The sequence below is a fragment of the Odocoileus virginianus genome, chromosome 14 (genome assembly GCF_023699985.2).
Source record: "Odocoileus virginianus isolate 20LAN1187 ecotype Illinois chromosome 14, Ovbor_1.2, whole genome shotgun sequence".
In the NCBI taxonomy this organism is placed as follows: Eukaryota; Metazoa; Chordata; class Mammalia; order Artiodactyla; family Cervidae; genus Odocoileus; species Odocoileus virginianus.
Window position 1 is genome coordinate 17426318 of NC_069687.1, and position 26356 is coordinate 17452673.

Sequence of the window (26356 nt, forward strand, 5' to 3'; positions counted from 1 at the left end):
CAGGAGAAATGTGTACCTTGATAAACATCTGAAGGTCAGGCTCTGAGTTGAGTATTTAGATAGAGCAGAGAAATCAATAACAACTAAACACAATCTGATTTGAAGCAACTATTACTGTAAATATCATGTGTCCAGGAAATAAAATTTCTTCAAAGAATGTCTTGTTGTGAATGGAGACATTAGCACGTATTAGCTAAGAATAAACTATTCTTGTAGAGTTTATTGATTTGAACAATCTAGTCTTTTCATTGAGTTAATGTGTTGCCTTTTCATTTTAAATGGTTGGCATTTCTTTTAGTGAAAGAATGGCTATATGGATGCCAACAGAGTATCCTATTTTACTTCTTTCTGAAAGCCAGGAATTTACCCTTAGAAGAGGCAACACTTCCTGGATACTAATACCAAAATTGTGTTAAAATGTGCTTAGTCACTCAGTTATGTCCGACTCTTTGCAAACCCATGGACTGTAGCCCACTACGCTCCTCTGTCTGTGGGGATTCTCCAGAAAAGAATACTGGAGTGGGTTACCTTGCCCTCCTCCTGGGGATCTTTTCAATCCAGGGATTGAATCCATGTCTCCTGCATTGCAGGAGATTCTTTACCATCTGAACCACCAGTGTGTTAAAAATACTTTCTGCATACACCTGAAATCCTCCTTACATTGGTCTGGAAATGGAGTGAGATGCTTTCTCAGAGAAACCAGCTCTTCCTAGCTGTGACATATCTCCATAGTCACACATGAGCCGCCTTTGAAGTCAGTGAGAGCGTTTCATCTGAAAGTGTGACTCATGCTCCAGCAATTTCAAACCAGGGATATTCACGTACTATTGACCCTTTCCATTTTATAATTTTTCCCTTTTATTACCAAGTGAGTACTAAATGGCTCAAAATAATTTTCTCTTAATGAAACTTGCACAAATTCTGTTAAAAAAATGGTTTTAATATACTGTATTGGTCTTTATCTTCTGGCTTACTTCACTCTGTATAATGGGCTCCAGTTTCATCCATCTCGTTAGAACTGATTCAAATGAATTCTTTTTAATGGCTGAGTAATATTCCATTGCATATATGTACCACAGCTTCCTTATCCATTCGTCTGTTGATGGGCATCTACGTTGTTTCCATTTCCTGGCAATTATAAACAGTGTTGCGATGAACATTGGGGTGCATGTGTCTCTTTCAGATCTGGTTTTCTCAGTGTGTATGCTCAGAAGTAGGATTGCTGGGTCATATGGCAGTTCTATTTCCAGTTTTTTAAGGAATCTCCACACTGTTCTCCATAGTGGCTGTACTAATTTGCATTCCCACCAACAGTGTAAGAGGGTTCCCTTTTCTCCACACCCTCTCCAGCATTGATTGCTTGTAGACTTTTGGATAGCAGCCATTCTGATTGGCATGTAATGGCTAAATGCAAAACAGAAAAAGAGACACAGATGTACAGAACAGACTTTTGGACTCTGAGGGAGAAGGCAAGGGTGGGATGTTCTGAGAGAATAGCATTGAAACAAGTATACTATCAAGGGTGAAACAGATCACCAGCCCAGGTTGGATGCATGAGACAAGTGCTCAGGGCTGGTGCACTGGGAAGACCCAGAGGGATGGGATGGGGAGGGAGGTGTGAGGGGGGATCAGGATGGGGAACACATGTAAATCCATGGCTGATTCATGTCAATGTATGGCAAAGACCACTACAAGATTGTAAAGTAATTAGCCTCCAACTAATAAAAATAAATGGGAAGGAAAAATAAATAAATAAATAAATAAATAAATAAATAAATAATCTGATACTTAAAAAAAATGATTTTAAGTTTTATGTATTATATAAATCAAGGGAAAATGGTCTTGAGATATCACAGACAAGACAAAAGGTAAAATATCAGTTACATAATTATAGGAAGAATAATTAAGAAAAAAAACTCATTCTCTATAATAATAAATATTATATATATATATATATATATATATATATATATATTATTGGCCAGAAAGTTCATTTGGGTTTTTTCACTTGGGTTTTCTTTCAAATGGCTGTTTTTGCCAACCTAGTATTATTCTATTATTCTGCATATAAACATATACATAATTTGTACATTCTAAAATATATTGTTCCATCAATTTATAGTAAATGTAGTCGAGTGCACATAGTAGTCCTGCAATATTCATGACCTTTAAACTACCTTGAATAACCAACTCAGGTGATGACTGTTGTGAAAGGAAATAGAGATGCTGCTTCCTCGGCTCCAGTTCGAACATCCTCACCAAGTAAAACCTAACTCTCAGCATTTAGGCTGTGCTATTTTTTTTTTCCAGTTGACACTGCCATCAGAAACATTTCAGGGAAGGAGTATAGACTAAGTCTATAGCATTGGAGAATTTCAGAAAATGCTATAGTATTAAGATATATTCTTTTTTTTTTTTTCAGATATATTCTTTAATGGACACATAATGTGACCTGGAGAAAGAGGTGAATGAGAATTGTAGGGGAACCTGAGGAGTGACTGGTAGAGTCAGGAATGGCAGAGGGAAGAAGTAGGATGTTTGAAGCGAAGTGTTCATTGCTCAGTCATGTCCAACTTTTTGTCATCTCATGGACTGTAGCCCACCAGGCTACTCTGTCCATGGGATTCTCCAGGCAAGAATACTGGAATGGGTTGCCATTTCCTTCTCCAGGGGATCTTGCTGACACAGGGATTGAACCCAGGTCTCCTGCATTGGAGGCAGATTCCTTACTATTTGAGCCACTTGTGAATCCCTAGTAGAATGTTTAGAAATATAACAATATTAATAGTTGAAAATAGGAAAACAGAAGAAGGAGCTTCTGTGGTCTGAATTGTGTGCTCCAAAAATTCTTATGTTGAAGCCCAAACCCTTAACAAAAAAGTATTTAGAGATGGGGCCCTTGGAAGGTAATTCTGTTTAAATGAGCTCGTGAGAGTGAGGACTTCATGATGGGAGTGGTGACCTTGTAAGAAGAGACGCCAGAGAGCTCACATGCTAGCTCATATGCACTCTCTTCCTTTCTCTCCCTCCCTCCTTCCCTAGAAAAGTGAGGACACATCAAGAAAGTGGCAGGCTATAAGTCAGGAAGAGTAAACCAAGCATTCAGCAAGGAATTTAATTGGCTAGCACCTTGATTTTGGACTGCCTAGCCTCTAAAGCTGAGAGAAATAAATTTCTTCTGTTTAAGACACACAGTCCATGAATTTTGTTATGACCACCTGAGTTAATTAATACAGGAACAAATACAAATTAGAAGGAACAAGATTGAAGATCGACAAAAGAGATGCAATGGGGCAGGAAACAGGAAGCAGAGGTGAAACAAGGAGAAACAAACACTAAAGACAGGGAAGAACCAGACTGTCGGATTGATTTGTAGAGATTTTAATTATCTAAGGCTTACTCCTTGGAAGGAAGGTTATGACCAATCTAGATAGCATATTAAAAAGCAGAGACATTACTTTGCCAACAAAGGTCTGTCTAGTCAAAGCTATGGTTTTTTCCAGTGGTCATGTATGGATGTGAGAGTTGGACTGTGAAGAAAGCTGAGCACCAAAAAATTGATGCTTTCGAACTGTGGTGTTGAAGACTCTAGAGAGTCCCTTCAACTGCAAGGAGATCCAACCAGTCCATCCTGAAGGAGATCAGTCCTGGGTGTTCACTGGAAGGACTGATGCTGAAGCTGAAACTCCAGTACTTTGGCCACCTCATGCAAAGAGTTGGCTCACTGGAAAAGACCCTGATGCTGAGGATGAGATGGCTGGATGGCATCACTGACTCGATGGACATGAGTTTGAGTAAGCCCTTAGAGTTGGTGATGGACAGGGAGGCCTGGCGTGTTGCAATTCATGGGGTCACAAAGAGTCGGACACGACTGAACAACTGAACTGAACTGAACTGAAAGGTTAGTCACTCAGCCATATCCAACTATTTGTGACCACATGGTTTGAAGCCCACCAGGCTACTCTGTCCACAGGGATTCTCCAGGCAAAAATACTGGAGTGGGTTGCCATTTCCTGGGTTGCCATTTCCTCCTCTAGTGGATCTTGCCAACCCAGGGATCGAACCCGGGCCTCCTGCTTTGCAGGAAGATTCTTTGTCTTTAGAGCCACTGGCTGCTGCTGCTGCTAAGTAGCTTCAGTCGTGTCTAACTCTGTGCGACCCCATAGACTGCAGCCCACCAGGCTTCTCCATCCCTGGGATTCTCCAGACAAGAATACTGGAGTGGGCTGCCATTTCCTTGTCCAATGCATGCATGCATGCATGCTAAGTCGCTTCAGTCGTGGGAAGCCCCTTTAATGATCTAATATCAAGTAAAAATGTATTGTACATATGTTAATGTGTATGTCTTATAGGTGTATAGAGAAGGTATAGATGCATAGAGAATTATAATTTTTGGATACTTCAGCTGAGTAGAGATTGAAGAAAGCAAAATGGTGGTCATAAATCTTGGTCACTTGATTGGTTACAGCAGAATACCTACCACTTAAGGAATTAACAGAATGAATAAAATGAATCAGAGAAACAAAAGCCATGAAAGGAAATGTCACCTGATTATGTGACAGGGCTAGACATGTGACTCAGAGTAGCTCCTTGCTCTGGGTGCCTTTGGGAGCAGATTGGGGAATTGGGACCCAGAATTTGGAAGCTCAGATGGACAATTTTTATTCCATGCCTCCAACATCACCAACTGCCCAGATTAGAGGAGACTTGGTGTACAATACGGGACCTCCTTGCTAGCTCAGCTAGTAAAGAATCTGGCTGCAATGCAGGATACCCTGGTTCAATTCCTAGGTGGGGAATATATGCTGGAGAAGAGATAGGCTACCCACTCCAGTATTCTTGGGCTCCCCTGGTGGCTCAACTGGTAAAGAATCAACCTGCAATGTGGGAGTTAAAGTTCTCCTCCTGCTCTGGTGTGGCTCCTGAGCCCCAGGGGGTCATACTGCTACTATTAGAACCACATGTTAAAGAGGGCTTCTGTAAGCTGATGTGAGCAAACAATATCCATGAACATTTTAAAGACTGAAATAAAATTGTAATCCACCAAATATTATTAGGTGATTTGCTTTATTTCATTTATTTTCTGTATATTTGAAATTTGTTCAATAGTATTCTATGAACATTTATATAAATGCTACATTTTAAACATGAGAAAGAGCCATTCAAATTGGGAGGATACTTTTCCCCTATTTAACAGTTTTGAAAAGGGTAAGCAACATCTTACTTAGAAAGTATCTAGATCAGAAGACCACAGGTTTCTATTTTTTTCATTTTAAATCCATCTTTTTTAATTGTACCATGTTGTATCTTTTACCTTCTAAGCTATAGAATGTTCTACCTTAATTAACTTTGCCTTTTTTAATTGATAAAAAGTTTAGTAAATATTTCCCATATGCAAAATTAAAAATGGGAGAGGGTCATTTGTTTATCTTGCTGTAGAGTCTATATTTTACTCTACTTGTACATTAGTGTTTGCACTGAGTGCTGGGCAATACTTTTTAAACCATATCTGGACACAGGAATCCAAAGTCCAGTAAACTCATATTAACAGAAGCACAACATACTTACTGGGGACATGAAAGCATATACTAAGTTGGAAACATTATTTTCTTGCATTAAGAATTTTCAATCTTAACATTTGCTTTAAGAAACACAATTCAGGTTCAATTTCATGATCATTTCATTAGTTTAATGTTGAACAGTATACTAATCTCAAATTAATAGTATTAATATTACATATTCAATTATATTGTATATCTTTATTCTCAGAAAACTTTGCATGATGGGTCATTTACAAAAGGGGCAACTTAATATCCCTTCTAGGGCTAGTTGTATCCATTTCCTACTGGTTCTGTAACAAAGTAGCACAAACTTATTGGCTTCTAACAACAAAGGTACTATCTTACAGTTCTGTAAGTCAGAAGTCTGATAAAGGTCAGGTGAGGAGTCTTAAATGAGTCACAACCAAGCCAAAATTAAGGTTTCAACATGGCCGCATTCCTCTCCAGAGGCTGTAAAGGAGAATCCTTGTGTTTTCCAGTTTCTAGACGGTTCCCAAATCACTCTGTACTTAGTCTTCCTTCTCCATGTTCCAACCAGCAATATCAGATTGATTCCTTTTCACATGTTGTCATTCTGACCTCCTGTCTGCATACTTCTTTCTCTTTTACATTCTTTTCGGATGACATTGGGCCTGCCTGATCCTGATAAACCAAGATTATCTCCTTATTTTAACATAGTTTAGTTTAATTGTCCATCCTACTTTCATCTGTATGCTTCATCCTCTTTTGACATATCATAACATACACACAGATTCCAAGAATTAGGACCTTGACTCTTTTGGGACCATCACACTAGTCTTCAGTGTAGTCACAGACAGCCCTTACGCATCATTTAAACTGTTCCATGCATTGTTGTAAATTCTCTTATAAAACTGTTGCAGAAGTTATTGTTGTTCAGTCACCAAGTCTTGCCTGACTCTTTGTGACCCCATGGACTGCAGCACCCCAGACTTCCCTGTCCCTCACCATCTCCTAGAGATTGCCCAAGTTCATGTCCATTGAATCTGTGATGCCATCCAACCATCTCATCTTCTGTCATCCTTTTCTCCTACTGCCGTCAATCTTTCCCAGTATCAGGGTCTTTTCCAATGAATCAGCTGTTTGCATTAGGTGGCCAGAGTATTGGAGCTTCAGTTTCAGCATCAGCCCTTCCAAAGAGTATTCAGGGTTTCAGAAGTTACATCACTTAATTTAGCTGAGATCATAAACATTCTAAGTGGAACCTGGTTGATAAAGTGCTAGTTAATCTAAACAATGATCAGTTTGATTAAGAAACAGAATGTGATCCTAAAGTCATGAAGTTGTGCTTGTGTGTGTGTGTTGGAATAGCTATGTGAAAGAATGCTTTAATTGGCATCACCATCATTAATATAACCCACTGATATAGTCATCTTGCATTTTTGCTTAAAGATCAGTTTCACAACATTAGAGTCACCTCATACCTGAAGCTGAAACCAAAGATTTATATCTTGGTTCTTAATATATTTCTCCCACACTTCAAAGGCTGGACATATATTACTAGTAAGATGGCAAAGTAAAAACATACAGTTTCTTAATTGGAATATCGGCAATAGGACACCCTTCATATCTATTCTTTTGTAATTTAGAATAATTTGAGTTTTCAAGAAGTAAATATTCTAGTTATCAGTAGATGTGATACATTTTATGTTGCAAATTTATCAGGTTCTGAAAGACAGAAACTCTAACATCAAAATTAAGTAAAGTGAAAGTCGCTCAGTTGTATCCAACTCTTTGTGACCCCATGGACTACACAGTCCATGAATTCTCCAGGCCAGAATACTGGAGTGGGTAGTTGTTCCCTTCTCCAGGGGAACTTCCCAAACCAGGGATTAACCTAGGTCCCCCACACTGCAGGTGGATTCTTTACCAGCTAAGCCATAACGAAAGCCCAAAATTAAGTAAGGCTAATAAAAATATTAGAAGGACTATCGTGATGAATAAAATCTGTAGGTAATTAAACCAATAAATTTGTGTCAATATCTGCTTTGGTAACACCAAAAAACTTTCTCCGGTTGTGTCTAACATCAGGTTCACATTGAACCTAAAATGACTCCGGTAAATAGATAACTTGAGAAAAGTAAACAACTATAATGAATAAGGTCTTTCAAAAAAAACCATTTTTTTTTCCATTAAGGCAATGAATTCTTTATGTCTAAAATAAAACTATCCAAATGAAAAAAGTTAGATTTGTGTCTATATGTGCCTGGAAGTTTATATTTCAAACTTTTTATATTTAGATAGTTTATTTATATATATATATACATATATATATATATATAATGTATTTTATATATTATATATAATATATATATAGTTTATATTTATATTTCAAAAATTCAAAATGTTTTTCAAGACAGTCTCTTCCTTGAAGTACATCTTCTGGATTCCAAGACCCTTTACACACGGGACTGTCTTCCTTCATCTCCAGCTACTGTTTCTCAAATACTTGTGTTGGGTTTCCTTCATTTCTCCAACCTATAGATGTGGGGCGGCTCCATCTCCTGGTCTGTGTATCTTTCATCTTTTCATTCACATTTAGTCTCTCCACTTTAAAGGCAGTCAGTGGACTCATGGCTATTGATTTCCTACCTGAGGTGATAGCTCTTCTCTGAACTCCACACCAGTGTATTCAACTGACTCCAGGACACATCCACTTGTGAATTTCAACCTAAAAATGTATAAAACTCAGCTCTTCCTATCTGCTGTCTGCCCTCCTTCCTCCACAAAAATCTGTTCCGCCCATTCTTTTCCTTCTTAAGCGACAACTCCAGCCTCCTTATAGCTCAGGATATAGCAAATCAAACTTATGCTCACTGTCCACCTCCACATCTTATATAATATCAAGTCCATCAGTTTTAATTTCAAGGTAAATCTGGAATCCAACCTCTCCTCTCCTCTTGACCTCTACAGTTTCCACTCTTCTGCAAGTCATCATCTTATCTCTTCCAGACTGAAATAACTCCACCACTGGCCTATTTCTGTTCTGCTCCCCTGTAGTCTGACTCCAACAGAGCAGCCAGTTTCTTCCTGAAATGCAGCTGAAAACCTTAATTCCACCCTCACTTTTAATCCTCCTTTGCCAAACAATGTAATAAAGTCATCAGATCATGTTACTTTTCTGATTAGAAATATGCAATGCCAGCTCAAATCTCCTAGGAATAACCCAAGGAACCTAGACCAATCGATAGGATTTAACATGATCTGGTTTCCCATCTCTCTGACCAGTATCTCCTTCCCTGCTCCATTTCTGTGACTTCCCCCCTGTTATGCTGGCCTTCTTGCTTTCTGTCAATGGATCAGGCAGGTTCCTGTCCCAGAACTTCTGTTTCTTGCCTCTCACTCTCCCTGGAATATGGTTTGTTCATTTCCATATGAGAGCTGGACCATAAAAAAAGCTGAGGCCCCAAAAATTGATGCTTTCAGAATTATGGTACTGGAGAAAACACGAGAGTCCCTTGGACATTGAGGAGATCAAACCAGTCAATCCTAAAGGAAGTCAACCCTGAATAGTCACTGGAAGGACTGAGGCTGAAGTTGAAGCTCCAATCCTTTGGCCACCTGATACAAAGAGCTGACTCATTGACAAAGACCCTGATGCTAGGAAAGACTGAGGGCAGGAAGTGAAGGGGGTGACAGAGGATGAGAGGGTTGGATGGCATCACTGACTCAGTGAACACTCAATGAACACAAACTGCAGGAGATAGTGAAGGACAGGGAAGCCTGGTGTGCTGCAGTCCTTGGGGTTACAAAGAGTCAGCCAGGACTTAGTGACTGACAACTACTTTTTCCAAGGCTTTATTCAAAGTCACCTTCTCAGTAAGGAAGGGATTCCTAGCCATTACAGCTAAAATATCAAACCACTACTCACTCATCTCTTCAAAAATTTTATTCCTCACTCCACTTCCTTCTTTCCCCTTAACAATAATCATGTTCCACAAGTAATATAAAATATAAGTTCCCTTGTTTACCATTTCTCTTCTCAAATAGAATATAATCTCCACAAATAAATTTAATATAGTAAAAATGGATTCGCATTTGAGCTTTTGTTTCGCTTTAAAGATATGATAAACCTTTAAGAAAAAAACAGTACCCAAGTCATCAGAACTGAAAATCGTATTGAACAGACATTCAGAAATGGTTTAGTTTTCAATCAGTATCACAGGACTTTCTCAACTATGGTTAAGTTAAATTGTTTCACTCAGCCAATAAAAGCAGATTGTACCAAAAAAAAAAAAAAAAACCAACACAACTGCATGCAACCAAAATAGCCTTTGTTTATATTTTCATAGTTTGTTCAAATTATATTGTGCATTGCAGCTGAAAGGCACTAATTACACATAATTTTTTAAAATATAGATAATATAAACAATACAGAAAAGTCCAAAGGATATACATTACTGTCTTAATACAGTATCCAACTAAATTGATTTTTTTGAGATTCCTCTAAAAATCAGGATGCACATAAAATTTGTATCCAGTTTAATATTACGTGAGTTTCCATAAACAAATCATTATTTAGATGGATTTGCATTCTTAAATTGCTTTTAACCTCTTGAGGGACTTTTTCATTTTGGTATAGTTTGATTCATTTCCTAATGATTTGCTCCCAGAAGGTGCATGCAAGAGAATCTGCATTTTCCTTTTATTGTCAAAGGATTGCAAATTGTTTTCAAGACCACTGGATTAATCTTCACTTATGCTAGGAATGACTATAAATAAGAGTTTTTATCATATGCTTACCAGCACCGGGTTCAAAAATTTTTGTAATATGCTGATTCAATAGGTTAAAATGGCATCCTGTCTTCTTTTAGATCCCATGGATAACTATGAGTTTAACCTTCATGTACTAATTTGCTTTTGCTGTGTCTGATTCTTTGTGACCCTATGGGCCATAACCTGCTAGGCTCCTCTGTCCATGGGATTTTCAGGCAAAAATACTTAAGTGGGTTGCAGTTTCCTGCTCTAGGGGATATTTCTGACCCTGGAACTGAAGCTGCGTCTCTTACATCTCCTACACTGGAAGTAAGTTCTTTACCACTAGTACCATCTAACTCTTTTTATTTAAAATACTGTTGGCATCAGGTAGACTGAAATAATTAGATCAAGTGAAATTTTCAGTCACCTCGGATTGTACATAATCACATACAAGTCATATATTAATCCTAAAGGCCAAAATATAATGACAATAAATATTTATTTGAAGATCCTTATGATCAGCTATACATAAAATGGATGGAAATCACAGTTGAATTCCTCTTTGCAGGGGAGGTATCTGCAATGGCCAAATTCATTTTAATGGCAATTCATCTATCATATTCCATGCAGTACAAATAAAATATTGAATAATACAGTCCTGGGGAGCTCAGAGAAGTGAAATATATTTTCTTTTTCAAACATTTCAGTCAAATACTTTCAGGGATCAAGTTTTGTTCATTTTATTCTCAGATTACAAACAAGTTTCTTAAGTTGATGTAGAAGTTCATATTCTGATATCTATAGAAGTGACACCTGGGCATGTGACAGTACAAAAGACCAAATGTTCCTCTTCTATTAATTCCTGCTCTAACATTTCCCCGCTGTCCACTTAATTCCCCTGAAGTCTGTTCTTAGAAGATGTACTGCACATAAAAGTCAAAAAGTCACTATCAGCAGGATAGCAATACCAAATTATTTAATTTGTGTTGACTTTCTCTTTATTCTTCTTTTAAAAATATTTAATAACTCACTGCTAAAATGAATGATACTACATCTATGCCATAATATTCAATAGTCACAATGAATAAAAATCAATATGGCAGGAGTATCAGCCAGTCTGAGATTCTCCCAACCTAATGAGACAAGAAAGCTGTATACACATGTGTATGCCTAACATTGAACTAGATTTAAATATCAGGTCTGTACATAATGGCATTCTTGTTAAATACTTATGAATTTTCTATATACTCACATGCAAGAGCCAGGCTATAAAATTAGTTGGGTATTATATAAACTGTGTTTATTGTATCTAAACATATAATTTTGTACGCCTGCTTATATGAGTGTGTGCATCTCTACACAACTACCCTCTTAACTCTAAATTTATATTAATTTCTTAATTACATGTATACATTATATTAATCTATTCATTTAAAAACCACTTAAAAACATATTACAAACTCATAATAATGGTATCGTTGAAAAGTGGATTTCAAGGTGTATTCTATGTTTTTACATTTCTATATTTTTTAACAAGTTACAAATATAGATTATTTGGGGAAGCACAGAAGTGCTTGTCTGACTCTTTGAGAACCCATGGACGGTAGCCCACCAGGCTTCTTTATCCATGGAATTCTCCAGGCAAGATTACTGGAGTGGGTTGCCATTCCTTTCTCCAGGGGATCGTTCCCCACCCAGGGAACAAACCGAGGTCTCCTATACTGCAAGCAGATTCTTTACCATCTGAACCAGCAGGGAAGCCTTATAAATAAGAGAGGAAATTGAGGTTTATCCATAGTATAAGTCACATATTTCAAAATGGAGATGTTATGTTTCATCCATGAAAAAAAAAATTCTAAGAGCTAATACCACCATTTCTTACAGATGATTTTCAACTACTCTGGAATAGCTGGAAGATCTAGCATGCTGAGTCAGTGCTCAACAAATACATCACAGAAGAAATTGAAAGGATGATAATTTATCAACATTGATGCACACCTTCATAAAGTACAACCCATTTTGATACTTTGCATTATTTAGTTCCCAGGCCTATTCTTATCCCCTTTTGTAGATGAGGAAAAATGCCCTCTATGCAGGGGACATGTGACATGAGTAATCCATGCCAGGATCCAATCTCTGCCATGTCTTCAGATCATTATGCCTGGTATTTCTTCCTATCATGTTAAATGTATACCACCACCAGTGAAGATCTATGTTCTTCAAACCAAAATGCTTTCCTTTTACTTCCAGATCTTTGAGCATTAGAAACAACTTGAAGCACATGGACTGACTAGAGTAAAAGCCCCCTCCTGACAGCCCAACATATACATATTTAAAATACTCATCTAAAAGAAGCAAAGTTAAATGAAATGTGTCTTTAAACTCAATATCTACTTCCTTTTCTCCGCTTTTATTTCTTCCTCTTCCCACAAATGTTAGCATATGGCAGAGAATACAACCTAGATACTCAGTTCACAGAAAATAAATAATAGTACTGATAAGCTCTTCCACAGTTTTCTGTTTGGGATCCAACAAAACAGCTACAAGCTGAAATTTGTTCAAAGCAAGAGAAGAAGGATCATCATAAAACACATAAACTGAACTATACATGGACAATTCCAATGGAAGAGGAGTGCAGTATTGCCCCCCCGACTCCAGGGCAACTTCTTGAGATATTTTTGGTTGCCACAGTTTGGGGGTGCTGCTACTGGCAAACAATCTGGGGGTGCTTCTAGTGGCATCTAGTGGCTAGAAAACAGAGATACTACTAGGCATTCTACAATACACAGGAAAACTCTTCCATCTTAAAATGACATAGCCTCAAATATCAACAGCACCAGGGTTAAGGAGCTCTCATAGACATATGTGTAATGCAACTACAAGAAAGGCACATAATTAAGCAAACTAAGGAGTCAAAAGTCCTCTACTTATTTTTTTAAGTGAAAGGATACCTTACTGCTCTATCTTAAATCTTTCAACCTCTTTCTCTCACTTTTTACTCAACTACACTGCATCAGATACATGCACTTGAGATTAGTAAATTTTTCCAGGTCAGTAAGTTCAATGTGCTCCTCTAGTTCTGCTGAAGTGTACATGCATGTTTAGATTCCAAAGGACAGTTATATCAGGTTGCATAATAGAAGGTATACGTCAGTCTTCTAATCATCAAGTCAAATACAGGACAAGTGGGGCACACAAACTTGTGAACATGTGCTTTATATTTTACAGACCATAAAAATCAACAAAAGCATAAGAATGATGTTTATAAAAGCCAAATGAATAATATTTTATATTTACTATATTTAACACCCTTCACATAAAGAATTTATAAACTTGAGCCAACTGATTCATTCATTCTCATGCTTCCAATTTATCCATCCAAACAAACAGCACATTCAGAAGGGATAATAATTTCTAATATGCTTTATGTATAGACTTTGATTAAGCACTAGTGGCTATTGATCTTGCTTGCAGTTGTTGTAGCTAATTACTTTTAACATTCCCTGGACAGAGTTACAGCTAGAGTTTCCTGTCAGCTACCTTTACTCTACAATTATATTCTGTTTGCTACTGGGTTATCTTTAAGTGGGCAATTTTGTTGCATATAAAATAGCAAATCCTCATTTTTCTACCTCCCACTGTTGTCAACAGAAAATCAAACTTGGTCATTGGTATCATTTTATGTTTTCCTCCCCTTTAAGTTAGCTACCTCTGTGAAAAAGCATCATCACTATGTTTTATGGCATATTCCTCTAACAAGGTCCATTAAATGAATGCCTTATTAACTGAAGAAATGGGTTGAGCTGTACTAGGTTAATTTATCTTCAGGAAGTCTGAAATTTAACCTATAACAGAAGGCTTGAAAGAAACCAATAATGATTGGTTCCTGAACCAGAGCGTTTGATTATAGAATTAATTCTCTACCAACATCACATCCTGCCTCTCTCCTCTCAATAAGGTACACACAAGATAGTCTGGACCTCTAACTCTTGACTCAGAATTATGTATTTTCTCTGATAAGACAAGTCCACTGAAACAGAGGCAGACAATTACTGCATAAGGAAAGCCCCCTGCTTTGAAAAATCTGTGGGTGATCCTAGAGTGGAAAATAAGGGTTCCAAAACACAGTCAGAGCCTGTAGGATTTTTTTTTTTTTTAGGCTGCATAATAAAATCTTTCTCTGATCTGTCTCTCTCAGCTCGAAGCAGTGATGCCATCACCTGAGCAAACCAAAAACCAGAATAATTTTAGCTAAGATTTTCACTTTAGTATTTCTACATTTTTAGCAGGGAAACAGCAAGGAGCTGTACTCTTGATTAATCTGAAAGTTTTTTAAATACAGCAGGCATGGATATAAGGAAATATTTTCATAATTAGCCAATACAATTTTATCTTTCACCTGTTACATGACTGATTTTCCTAGTTCCACATCTGCACGCACCACACATACACACTCACATGCAAACATGCATAAGGCATAATTTTACCTCGTTTTTAAGACATGAACATTAAGGCAAAATAATTGTTATTTCCAGACTCAAACAAGTCAGGTTCAGGAAGTTAAGAAATGAATCAGAGTTAACAAACAAAAGGGTAAGTACTAAATAAAGTGTTTTGCTGAGCACAGGAGGCTACCTAATTCCTTTTCATGCATCATTTATAGTGCCCTTTAAAAGAAGAAAAAAGTTTCATCTTAAGCTTTAATAAGCATTTATGGAAGTGTTTCATGGGGTGGGGGGGGGGGACGAAAGAGAGAAAAGAGAAAATGAGCCTTGCTCAGCCGCAGCTTCAGTGCTTAGATATTGTGTAATTTCAGAGGATACTGGAAAGGCAATAATTAAGAAGCACTATGGAAATTTCAATTTCAACGTCCCTGTTTCTGTTCTGACAACGCTTTTACAGGCAGCGTTCTCACTTTTACAGACAGACATAAACGACAGCTTATTCTAGTGTCATCACGATTCAAATGCGCCCTGAGGAGTATTCTTCCAACTTCTTCAGGGGCAAGGCAGATAACAGCACATCATCCACAGATAAACATAAACACAGACCCAGCTGGGTTATCACAGTCACATCCCATAGGCTTTATGGCAACGCTCCTGGTTAAGAGGGGGGAAAAATTGCTTTATTTTTTCAAATGGATACTAGCGATAAGGCTCAGGAAGCATCACCTCCAACTTTCCCATTCGCGGCAGATCCTGTGAAAGCAACCCGGAGAGGAAGATTTCACCAAATATTGTTTGGACTCAGCCCCACTGCCCAAATATCTTAATGTCACTCCATGGTAAAGTGTCATTCACGGAAGGCTTACCTTGGCTGACTTTGCCCTAAGTGGTGGAAAGGAACTTAATTTGCGAGCATCATAGAGGGGACTTTGCCGGTGCTCGCGCTCGCCGCGCTGGTCCTCGGAGAGCCCCGGGCTGGCTCCGCGCTGCTGCGAGCCGGGCTCCTCGGCTCCGCGGCTGCAGCTCCCGAGCGCGCGTCTGATTGGTTGGCACAGCCTGTCCGCCTGATGCTCGGCTTCCCAGTCTCTCCTCCTTCCTCTCCTCCCAGGCTCTCGCGACCGCTGCCTTTCCCTCTGCCTCCTGTTTTGTTTTTTTTTTTTTTTTCCCTCCCATCGTGCATACTTTGGGGGCTGCAGAAATTCCACAGCACACAGATCGGACACCCTTCCGTCCCCTCGCAGCAAGGTCGTGAGGAAAGCAGCGCCATTCATGAAATAGTTAAAATATATATATTTTAAAAAATACTCTGGACCGGCGGCATCAGCTTTAGTCCCTCTGCTCTTGAAAAATGCCAGCCAGGACTCCGTGACAGTTTAGACCCTCAGTTCTTCGCGGGGGAGGGGAAGTGAGGGACCAGAAGGGGTTTGACTGTCAGATGGAGTGGGAGTAGACATTGGGAGGAAACAGGCACGGACGTGGCAGGCTGGTAATAAATTCTCCTATTTCCGTGCAAAGTCGTCACAGCCTGCTAAACATTCAACTGCTGGCTCATTCATCGGTGATCCCTAGTCCGGTGGTAGCCGTGAGATTGAGCTTGAGTGATGCCCTTTAATGCCTTACCCCAAACTACCCAAGGCGTGGAGGGTTTATATGAGCGAGAGCTTTCCCTTGGAGGTCAGCAGTATATTTGTGAAGACGAATAGGAACCGCAATGCCTTTCCTACTCTCTTTGCTTGTGCCAGGAAAACACACACACACAACTTCTCACATCCCATTACTCCAGAATAAATGTAAGTGATTTGTAATGTACATAGCTTTTGATAACAAGGATTTCTGGCCCGATTGGCTATGTTCACAGTTGATGGGAAATGATTTCAGCCCTTTCTTCCAACACAAAGTCACCCACACTCACTCATTAAGAACATCAAGCAGCCCCATTTAAAGCCATGTAGTAAATAAGTGTAGGAGTTTATCTAAATGGAGGGATCATTTGGCAGATACATTCATTCAGAATTACACAAGACCCTCAGTCATTCCAGCCACAAAGAGAACAGCATTACTTGCTCTGGTTAGCTGATACTATAAATGCTCCCAAGCTAGATAGTGTGCTAGAGGGAACAGGCCCTCTATAGGCCTGAAAACGTGGATTCAAATTCTGTCTCAGACTGTTAGGTATGTCAGAACCTGTCTAAGCAGTCTCAATTCTCTGAGGCTACAGCAGTTTCTCTTTAAAATCTGTAGAAAAATGCTCACTTTAGAGGGTATCTGCAAAGATTAAGTAAAATATGTGCAATTTTATTATTTATTTATTACATTTTGGCACCACTATGCAGCATGTGGGATCTTAGTTCTCAGACCAGGAATGGAACCTGAGCCCCCTGCAGTCGAGACACAGAGTCCAAACCACTGGACCACTAGGAAGTCAGAATATGTGTGCAATTTAAAGAGAGCATGTTTTGAATCAACTAGTATTTTCTTTGACTACCTTTACTTGGCTTGACTGATGTGGAATGTGGAGGGATTTAATTTGTTTTGGGGCTTGGGTACAATTAAACAAACCAACAGAAACCATGAAAGCAGCACTCGGATTGGATTATCTCTAATTGTGAAAACATTGCACATTTAAGTGCATTGTTGAGCCTAAGGAAGATGTTAGGAGTCAATTAGAATTAGAAAAACTCCAAAAATCTAAACTCTCTGGGAAAAGTTGTATGGAAAAAAATAGCATCAGAAATAATGAGCCAATGTTGAATTATGTTTTGTATATTCTCTCTCATGCAGTTTCTGATTTAAATGAGATTTCCCTGGCATAGACATACAATTGTATTCATTTGTGGTTATTGAAAAGAATCCATTTCAAATCTCCTGTGTTGATGAAGGCCTGGGAGGACAAAGAAAGGAATAACTATGAAAGATAAAGAGGATAGAAAGATGAACTTTTGGTCTGTGTGGGGTCATGTAGCTTAATTTAAAAATTCCACATGATGATATTCTCTAGAGAAGCCTAACTCCTTTATTTGGCTGCATCTGTGCTTGGTCATGTCCAACTCTTTGCAACCCCATGGACTGTAGCTCGCCAGGCTCCTCTGTCCATGGGATTTTTCAGACAAGAATACAGGAACAGGTTGTCATTTCCTCCTCCAAGAGATCTTTCTGACCCAGGGATTGAACCCCTATTTCCTGTAGCTTCTACACTGCAAGCAGATTTTTTATCACTGAGCCATCTGGGAAGCCTTTGGCTACCTTCAGCTGAATACAATAGAATATTTATCAGTTTGCTACAAAAGCTTTTGCTAAGACAGCGCCACTGAGCATCCTAGGGACATACTTGAAACTGATGTGTTTTTGTTAGCCTTCCTTGGTGGTTTTCCCTGGATAAGACCATAAGAAGCACAGTGAGTGGACAATCGTAATGGAAGCCAACAGGTCCTGAATGGCAAGACATGGAGAAGGATCTGTGAGCATCACCAAAAACTACAAAATATTTCTAGAAAAAGAACCCAGTCCCCGAGGGAGGGTTTATATCTATGAGACAGCACTCAGATTAAAGGCTTCAGACTCTCCAGAAACCCAAGGGATTGAAATGGCTTCTGAAGTTTGCTATTCTGAATCCACACTGACTTTCCCTAGCCCTAGAAAAGCCAGCCCGTCAGCCACTTGGTGCATCTCCTCTGTTCTCAGGTTAAAAAGCAGAAAGTACATGAACCTGTGTGGAGCATGCTGCTTGGGGAAAGCCAGGTGGTAGGCAGGTGTTTATTTCCTCCTTATGTCAAAGATAACTTCAAGAAATTGGACAATGCATCAGTCAGCAGAATTTATTACAGAGTTAATCTCTGAAACTGAAAGCATGGATGTTTCTGATCCCAAGTCCCCATTTATGTTACCCTGTGAGTTATAAGAATCACTTTCGCTAGTGACAGGGAAGCATCTAACATGAGATTGATGCTAGTCAGACTATAGAAACTCAAAAGATAAAATTGTAATGCTAAACTGTGGTGACTCTGAGGGTCAGACTCAGGAAGTTGTCTCTTTAGATGCCATCTCATGCTTAGGTTTACCCTGGAAATTCAGGAGGCTGTGCGATGTTGTCAAACATAAATAAAGAAGGAATGTAAATGAAATGTATAAATATCCCTTGCTATAATTCAGCACTTAGGACAATTAACTACACAAACATGGTGCTGTGATTGAATTTTAATTGAAATGATTATTGAAATTACAATAATAACGAGAAAGTGATCAGATTTCTGTGTAAAGAAAAACAGCTGGTAAAACATGAAGCAATACAGGATTTCCTCTGAAGCTATTTATTTTATGTGCCTAGGTGACTAATAGTGCATTACATATTTTTGTTAAAAGAATAAAAGAAAATTTACACTGATAAAAAATAGTACCTCTATGAATATGCTTAAAGATGACCTAATAAAGTTAACCTTTATTCATTCAGATTATAAATTGCAGAGCACTGGGGAAATAATGATGCAGGAAAATTAAACAGAGATCAAAAATATTTCAAAGTTAACTATATGTGTAATTAGTTTTAAAAAGTAGTGCCTCCCTTACTCAAAATAATATTTAGATTAATAAAAACAGTTTTTAAAGTTTTCTTCAGTGCCTGTAACTATCAAAATAATGAACGTGATTTGATCTCATGGGCAGTGTTAAAAACTGACAAAGGGAAAAGTAAAACACCCCTGTTTCTAAAGTACGTACATCTGAGTTCCATAAAATAGATACTTGTTGCTATATAAGTGATAAGAACACTGAGTTCAAAGATAACTGAAAATATACTAACTAGCGGACCCTAGCTTGAAGTAGTTACTTTTTTCATAAGGGTCACACAAAGAATATGCCAGGATTTTTTTAAATATCTGAAATAATGTCAGTAAACTTGGATGATTCAGTCAAAATAAAATAGTGCAGTAAGACAAGAGACAAGAAAATATTTCCCCAACTTGCAAAAGAAGATTGAACATGGAGTCTCCAAATTGGAAATTACTGAACCAAATGTGAAACCTGGCCAAGTTATAAGGTTACTTATTAAAGAGATGAATGGACTCTCTAAGGCAAGAAAACAGGTCACCTGAGTCTGTATCACATTCACATAAAAGTCATTTCAAAATAACCCACTGCTTTCTATGACAGACATGTTAGGCAGGAACTCAAGGAAAGGCACATGACATGATCTCTCTATGTGTCATCATCATCTCTCACGATTTCGTTAAAGCCCACATGGAGAATTTTGTTGTGGTCATCGTTCAGTTGCTGTGTCATTTCTGACTCCTTATGACCACATGGACTGCAGCACACTAGGCTTCCCTGTCTTTCACAATCTCCTGCAGCTTGCTCAGACTCATGTCCATTGAGTTGGTGATGCCATTCAACCATCTCATCCTCTGTCACCCCCTTCTCCTCCTGCCCTCAATCGTGCCCAGCATCAGGATCTTGTCCAATGAATCAGCTCTTCACATCAGGTAGACAAAGTATTGGAGCATCAGCTTCAGCATCAGTCCTTCCAATAAATATTACTGATTTCCTTTAGGATTGACTGGTTGGATCTCCTTGATGTCCAAGGGGCTCTCAAGAATCTTCTCCAGCACAGTTCGGAAGTATTGATTCTTCGGTGCTCAGCTTTCTTTATGGTCCACTCTCACATCCATACATGACTACTGGAAAAACGATAGCTTTGACTGTATGGACCTTTGTCAGCAAAGCAATGTCTCCTCTTCAATATGCTATCTAGCTTTGTCATAGATTTTCTTCCAAGGAGCAAGTGTCATTTAATTTCATAGCTTCAGTCACCATCCACAGTCATTTTGGAGTCCAAGAAAATAAAATCTCTCACTGCTTCCATTTTTTCCTCATGTACATGGAGAATTTTATTACAATTATTTGGTGTAGAAACCGGCTAAGCCCCATTCTCACACATTTAGAAATGTGTGAGAGGAAGGTATCTGGTAGTAAGCTCAGAGCTCTACCTCTAAACAGGATCATAGCTTTTATCAATGGTCTGAACACTGACATCATTCATAGAAATTTTATACCAGAAGCTAGTGCATTTGGATGAAGAATTGATCTTGAAAAACTTAAATGCTATTTCAAATCTAACAAAGAAGAAATACAAACATGGATCCAAATGTAGGGGTCTATTAAAAATATGGCAGTGGAGACAATTCTTTGAATAAGACTTGTGAATAAGACTTAAGAGATTTCTACTGGTGATAATTTCAGTAGAAATCAACTGCATGATATGGTCATCAAAAATGTAAACAGGTATCCTTAGAAAAAGCAAAGCCTCTATATGAAGGTGGTAAGGACCTTAACTCTAAAATATTGAGAATGTACCTAGAATTTTGCATTTTAAGAAGGCTTGGCTACCTCGAGTACTTTTAAGTTGTCCTTATCTTTGTGAGCTGTATCACTGATTTAGTTGAAAGAACTATTATCTCTACTCTCTCCCTCAACCCTAGGATAGCTTCCATTTTTTTCTTTCCCTGCTCCCCTGGTGGCTCAGATGGTAAAAATCTGCCTGCAATGCAGGAGACACAGGTTAAATCCCTGGGTCAGGAAGATCCCCTGGAGAAGGGAATGACAACCCACTCCAGTATTCTTGCCTGGAAAATCCCATGGACAGAGGAACCTGGCAGGCTACAGTCCATGGGGTCGCGAAGAGTCAGACTCGACTTAGCCATGGACACTTTCACCTTGCCCCTACTTTATTCATCCTCTAGGGGTTAGAACAAAGGTCACCTTTTCTGCACAAGCACTTTGCTACAATAGGTGTGACAAGACTACATTTTTTGAGGGCATAAAATACGTTTCAAAGTCTGTCAATGTTGCATTTAACAAATTGTGTTTTAGTTAGAGGTAACACAGCATAGTTGTTAAGAACACAGAAAAGTGAAAGTGAATGTCGCTCAGTGAGTCCAACCCTTTGTGACCCCATGGACTATACAGTCCATGGAATTCTCCAGACCAGAATACTGGAGTGGGTAGCCTTTCCCTTCTCCAAGGGATCTTCCCAACCCAGGGACTGAACCCAGGCCTCCTGCATTGCTGCTGCTGCTAAGTCGCTTCAGTCGTGTCCGACTCTTCGCGACCGCCTGGACTGCAAGCCTACCAGACTCCTCCATCCATGGGATTTCCCAGGCAAGGGTACTGGAGTGGGCTGCCGTTGCCTTCTCCGCTCCTGCATCGCAGGCAGATTCCTTGCCAGCTGAGACAGTGGGGAGGCCCAAGAACACTGGAGTGGGCAGCCTATCCCTGCTCCAGCGGGCCTTCCTGACCCAGGAACCGAACCTGAGTCTCCTGCGTTACAGATGGATTCTCTCCCAACTGAGCCACCATCTGGAACCAAACAAACGTGGGAAGCTATACAGCTATATATGCTTATAGTTATATAGGCTATACATATATATATACATATATATATGCTTATATATGCTTCTTTAATAAAAATCCCATAATGTCACCTATCCCTTAAGTTTCAGAAGATATATTATATATGTTATATAATGTAACATAAGATTTGCTGGAAGGTCAGTGGAAAACAACCTGCCTGCCAATGCAGGAAACATGGGTTCCATCCCTGAATTGAGAAAATCTTCTGGAGGAGGAAATAACAACACGCTCCAGTATTCTTGTCTGAAAAACCCCACAGACAGAGGAACCTGGTGGGCAACAGTCCATGGGGTCACAAAGATTTGGACACAACTCAGTGACGGAACACACGTGCACACATGCGTATAATGTTATATAGCACCATATATATATATTATATATATATATATAATGTACTTAAAACTGGGCTCATAAACTTGTTTCCTTTATCACTATGTGTTTGCATATCTGTTTCCTAATTGAATGCTAGCTAGGAATGACCATCTGGTACATCGTATATGCAAATGCAGCTTGATGTAATTGAAATAAGCCTACATTGGAGATAGGAGACCTAGGAGTAAGCCAACTATCTACAACTCATAGTAAATATACAGTTGCTTAACTAGCTTATTTTACTCTCTCAACATGCCACCTGACTTGTAATTTTGGAGACCACCCTTATTTTACACGGAACTTTTGCAATTCTTAGAGTTTTACAAACAAAAAAAAAAAAACGGTCTAGCACAGTCCCTGGCATATAAAAGGCTTTGAATAAAGGTTAGTTGAACCCAGATATAAATGCTCAAATGTGTTCATTAAATACATTGTATTTGATTTCTATACTTCATTTTGTAGCAGAAAAAGGCAAATCACAAATAAACTCTACTCAAGAGCTTTTTCTTAAGAGAAAATATAGCTTTCACGAAGAATCCTGGAGATGTTCACTCACTCGGTTCAACCTCCCATATGTATCTATATTTACCTCTCTCCTGTTATAGAATGGAAACTGACATTTCAGTGACCTGAATTATTGTGTGATTCTTAACTATAAAGGAAATATTATATTCCACACAGCATATACTATTTACAATGCCAGAAAAGGGACACACACTTAAAAACCAATCTATAATCTCAATTTATAAAATCAAGTATTATTTAAAGTTCAGTTAATCAGAACTTATCATTAAGCTAATCTCTGGTCTTTTCAGAAGTATATTTCATTTGCTAATATACATTTGTGACCATCCAAGACATAACAGTGGTATACACTCTTTTTTTATTCAAGTATAGTTGATTTATAATATTGTGTTAGTTTCAGGGGTTCAGTAAAATAATTTAGTTCGCTACCTCTTAAATTTACTATATCAATGTTTTCGCTAAGAACACTTCATAAGGCACTTTGAAAATTAATGCATATATTTTGTCTTTTAAATTTTAATATGTCAGAATTTCTAATTAAATATTAAATATTTTCAATAAAATGCCAGTGTTATATTACAAAGCAAATATTTAATATATTATATTTAACCTTTCGGTCATTGAAGATTGCTGCTGTTTCCAAGTTTGCAATATTATAAATTATGCTTCTATGAATGCTTCTTTCCTTGGGTCTCTGATTAAGGCAATTGAATAGACATCTGCACATAGAACTACTAAGCACATTTTGTGAATATTTGTTAAAACACATGATAATGCTATTGCTCCCCAGAACCATTAAGAAGAGTAAAAGATTAATTGGTTCCTCACTACTCTTGAGCAAGAACATCTCTTTTTCAATTTGCTTATTCAGTGGCTTAAATTATGTCATTGTTTTAATTTCTATTTGTGTGATTACTAGAATATTTATTGGCTGCTTCTTTGTATTCTTCTCATAACTTTCTAACCATATCCATTCTCCTAGTATGTTATTGCTAATTGAGAATATAATGGACTTAAGTTGTTTTAATGATTGGAAGACATTCAGAAAATTGAGTTCAATATGAGTTTCTATACTTCTCACATTTAGCCAAAAAATGTCTGTGTGTACATGCTTATGGGCTTCCCAGATGAATCAATGTTAAATAATCCAGCTGCCAATGCAGGAGACATGGATTCAATCCCTGAGTTGGGAACATCCCTTGGACAAGGAAACAGCAACCCACGCCAGTGTTCTTGCATGGAAAATCTCATGGACAGAGGAGTCTGGTGGGTTACAATTGTGTGGGGCTGCAAGAGTCAGATGTGACATATTGAGTTCACCACCACCATCATGTCTATGAACCTTAAGTGCTTGTGTGAGTGCCTGCATGTTCATTCTTCACTCTTCCTCAAATTGTGCAGCTGGTCATGAGGTAAGGACTAACATCAAAGCTAATATCATGTTTCTGTTTGGACAGTTGTGTGTGTGTGTGTGTGTGTGTGTGTGTGTACATGTTATGAACTCTGTTCTCTAATCTCATTTGAAAGAGGTAATGAAAATAATTTACCAATTTCTTAATATGTGAAAAATGTTGTCCATACATACATAGCTTATAGGATCTATGGTGTTGCATTGCATTTTAGTGATTTCTTTCTAGGTTGTTTTGTTTTGTTTTGTTTTTTTTCCCCTAAAGCCAGAGAGTCTGCCTTATTTCTTTATAATCTGTCAGTGGAACTTACATCAGTACTTGCTATATGATACTCTGTATGTATTTTCTGAATGAATCTCTTCATGCACACATGGGGATTTATTAAACATTACTATTTTCAAGATGGCCATGACAACATTCAGTCAAACATGGGGCCTTTATGAATGTGGAAGCTTGTGGGATTATAGCACCTGTATGTTCATGAAGCAGCCTGCCTTGTCACTACCATCAATCCAATAGATCAAGTTCAACTCATCTAACTTTATTAATAATTCACAAACCATCCACTGAGCACTATCTCAAGTTCTTCCTTTTTAAAATCAGCCATATTCCACCATCATCCCTTGCCTACACTTTTGCTATTTATGCAGAAGGATGATTGACAGTCACCACGAGTTCTGAATTTCCATGCTAGATGGTGGAATTTAACTGTCAAAGTAGAGAGATGAGAGCAAGTGCTCATTGTTAGGAAGGAGTTGGTCTGGCAGGGACACTTGCCCACACTTTCTAAGACTTAATAGATAACCAAAATATATTGGTTGAATATGAGGTGGTTGATTATACCTCTGCAAGCTGAGTTGCAAGATGATAAAGCTTTTGGACATTTATAGCTATAATTCAGAAAGATATAGTGAATGTCTTTAATTTGTTAGAAGAATGGAAAAGAGAAAGGTATATGTAATTTATTTAGAGAAATAATTAACTATACCATAATGGGGCCCAGACAGTAAAGAATCTGCCTGCAATGCAGAACACCCAAGTTCAATCCCTGGGTTGGGAAAATTCCTGGAGAAGGAAATGACAACCCGCTCCAGTATTCTTGCCTGGAGAATTCCATAGACAGAGGAGCCTGGCAAGCTACAGTCTGTGGGGTCCCAGAAAGTAGGACAGGACTGAGAAACTAACATTTTCACTTTCGCTTTCATTAATGGAGCTAGGAATGAATTAGAGTTTCCAAGCTTAGTCCTGAAGAAAAAATGATGCTGTTATTAGTAGGAAGAAGAAAGGAAACAGTACCTGGGTAGCAAATTATATAGATTCAGATTGAAATGATGCTGACGTTGAGGTCTTAGCTAGATACCATGAAGAGTTATACAAGAGTCACTAGGCATCATCAAACTGCAGTTTGGGAAATAGCTTTGAGCGAGAGATAAAATTTTATGAATCTTCTGCAGACAACATCACTAATGATAAAAGCTGTTGCAGCCCCTAAAAGACAAGAGAAAAGTTTCTGCAGGACTAATGATAAAGACACACTAGGTGGTGAGACAAGTAGAGATAAAAGGAGAAAGAAGGAAGAGATTGGAAAAGAGAGAAGAGATAGATTGTATTTAAAAGGAGCCTGAAGAGATGATTAGAAAACACCAGAAAACCATAACCTGATGATTTAACAAATCACTCTCAAATAAACAACCTTCCTTACACCTGAAGGAACTAGAAAAACAAGAGAAATCAAAACCCAAAATTAGTACAAAGAAACAAATCACAAATATCAAAAGAGAATTAAATGAAATTTTATACTGATGATTGATGAACAACATTTCTCTCACACTGTACAAAAGCTGACAATGTAAAAATTGGAAACTCAAAAGATAATGTGGTCACTATGAAATAAATGTCCAACTAAAAACAGACCTGTATAACTCAG

General features: G+C 38.2%; 1 protein-coding gene across 6 annotated transcripts in view; it reads right to left on the reverse strand.

The window, feature by feature from the left end:
• CDH18 (cadherin 18) overlaps positions 1–26356 on the reverse strand; it is a 1188046-nt gene that overhangs the window by 531674 nt on the left and 630016 nt on the right. For 2 of the 6 annotated variants that reach the window (XM_070476512.1, XM_070476509.1), the window contains exon 1: positions 15589–15832. The exons of 2 other annotated variants lie outside the window; for them this stretch is intronic. The gene's annotated coding sequence lies outside the window, so the exon portion shown is untranslated. Of the gene's footprint in view, positions 1–15588; positions 15834–26356 lie in introns of those variants that run through there. 2 more of the 6 variants (XM_070476514.1, XM_070476513.1) reach the window with 1 other exon arrangement.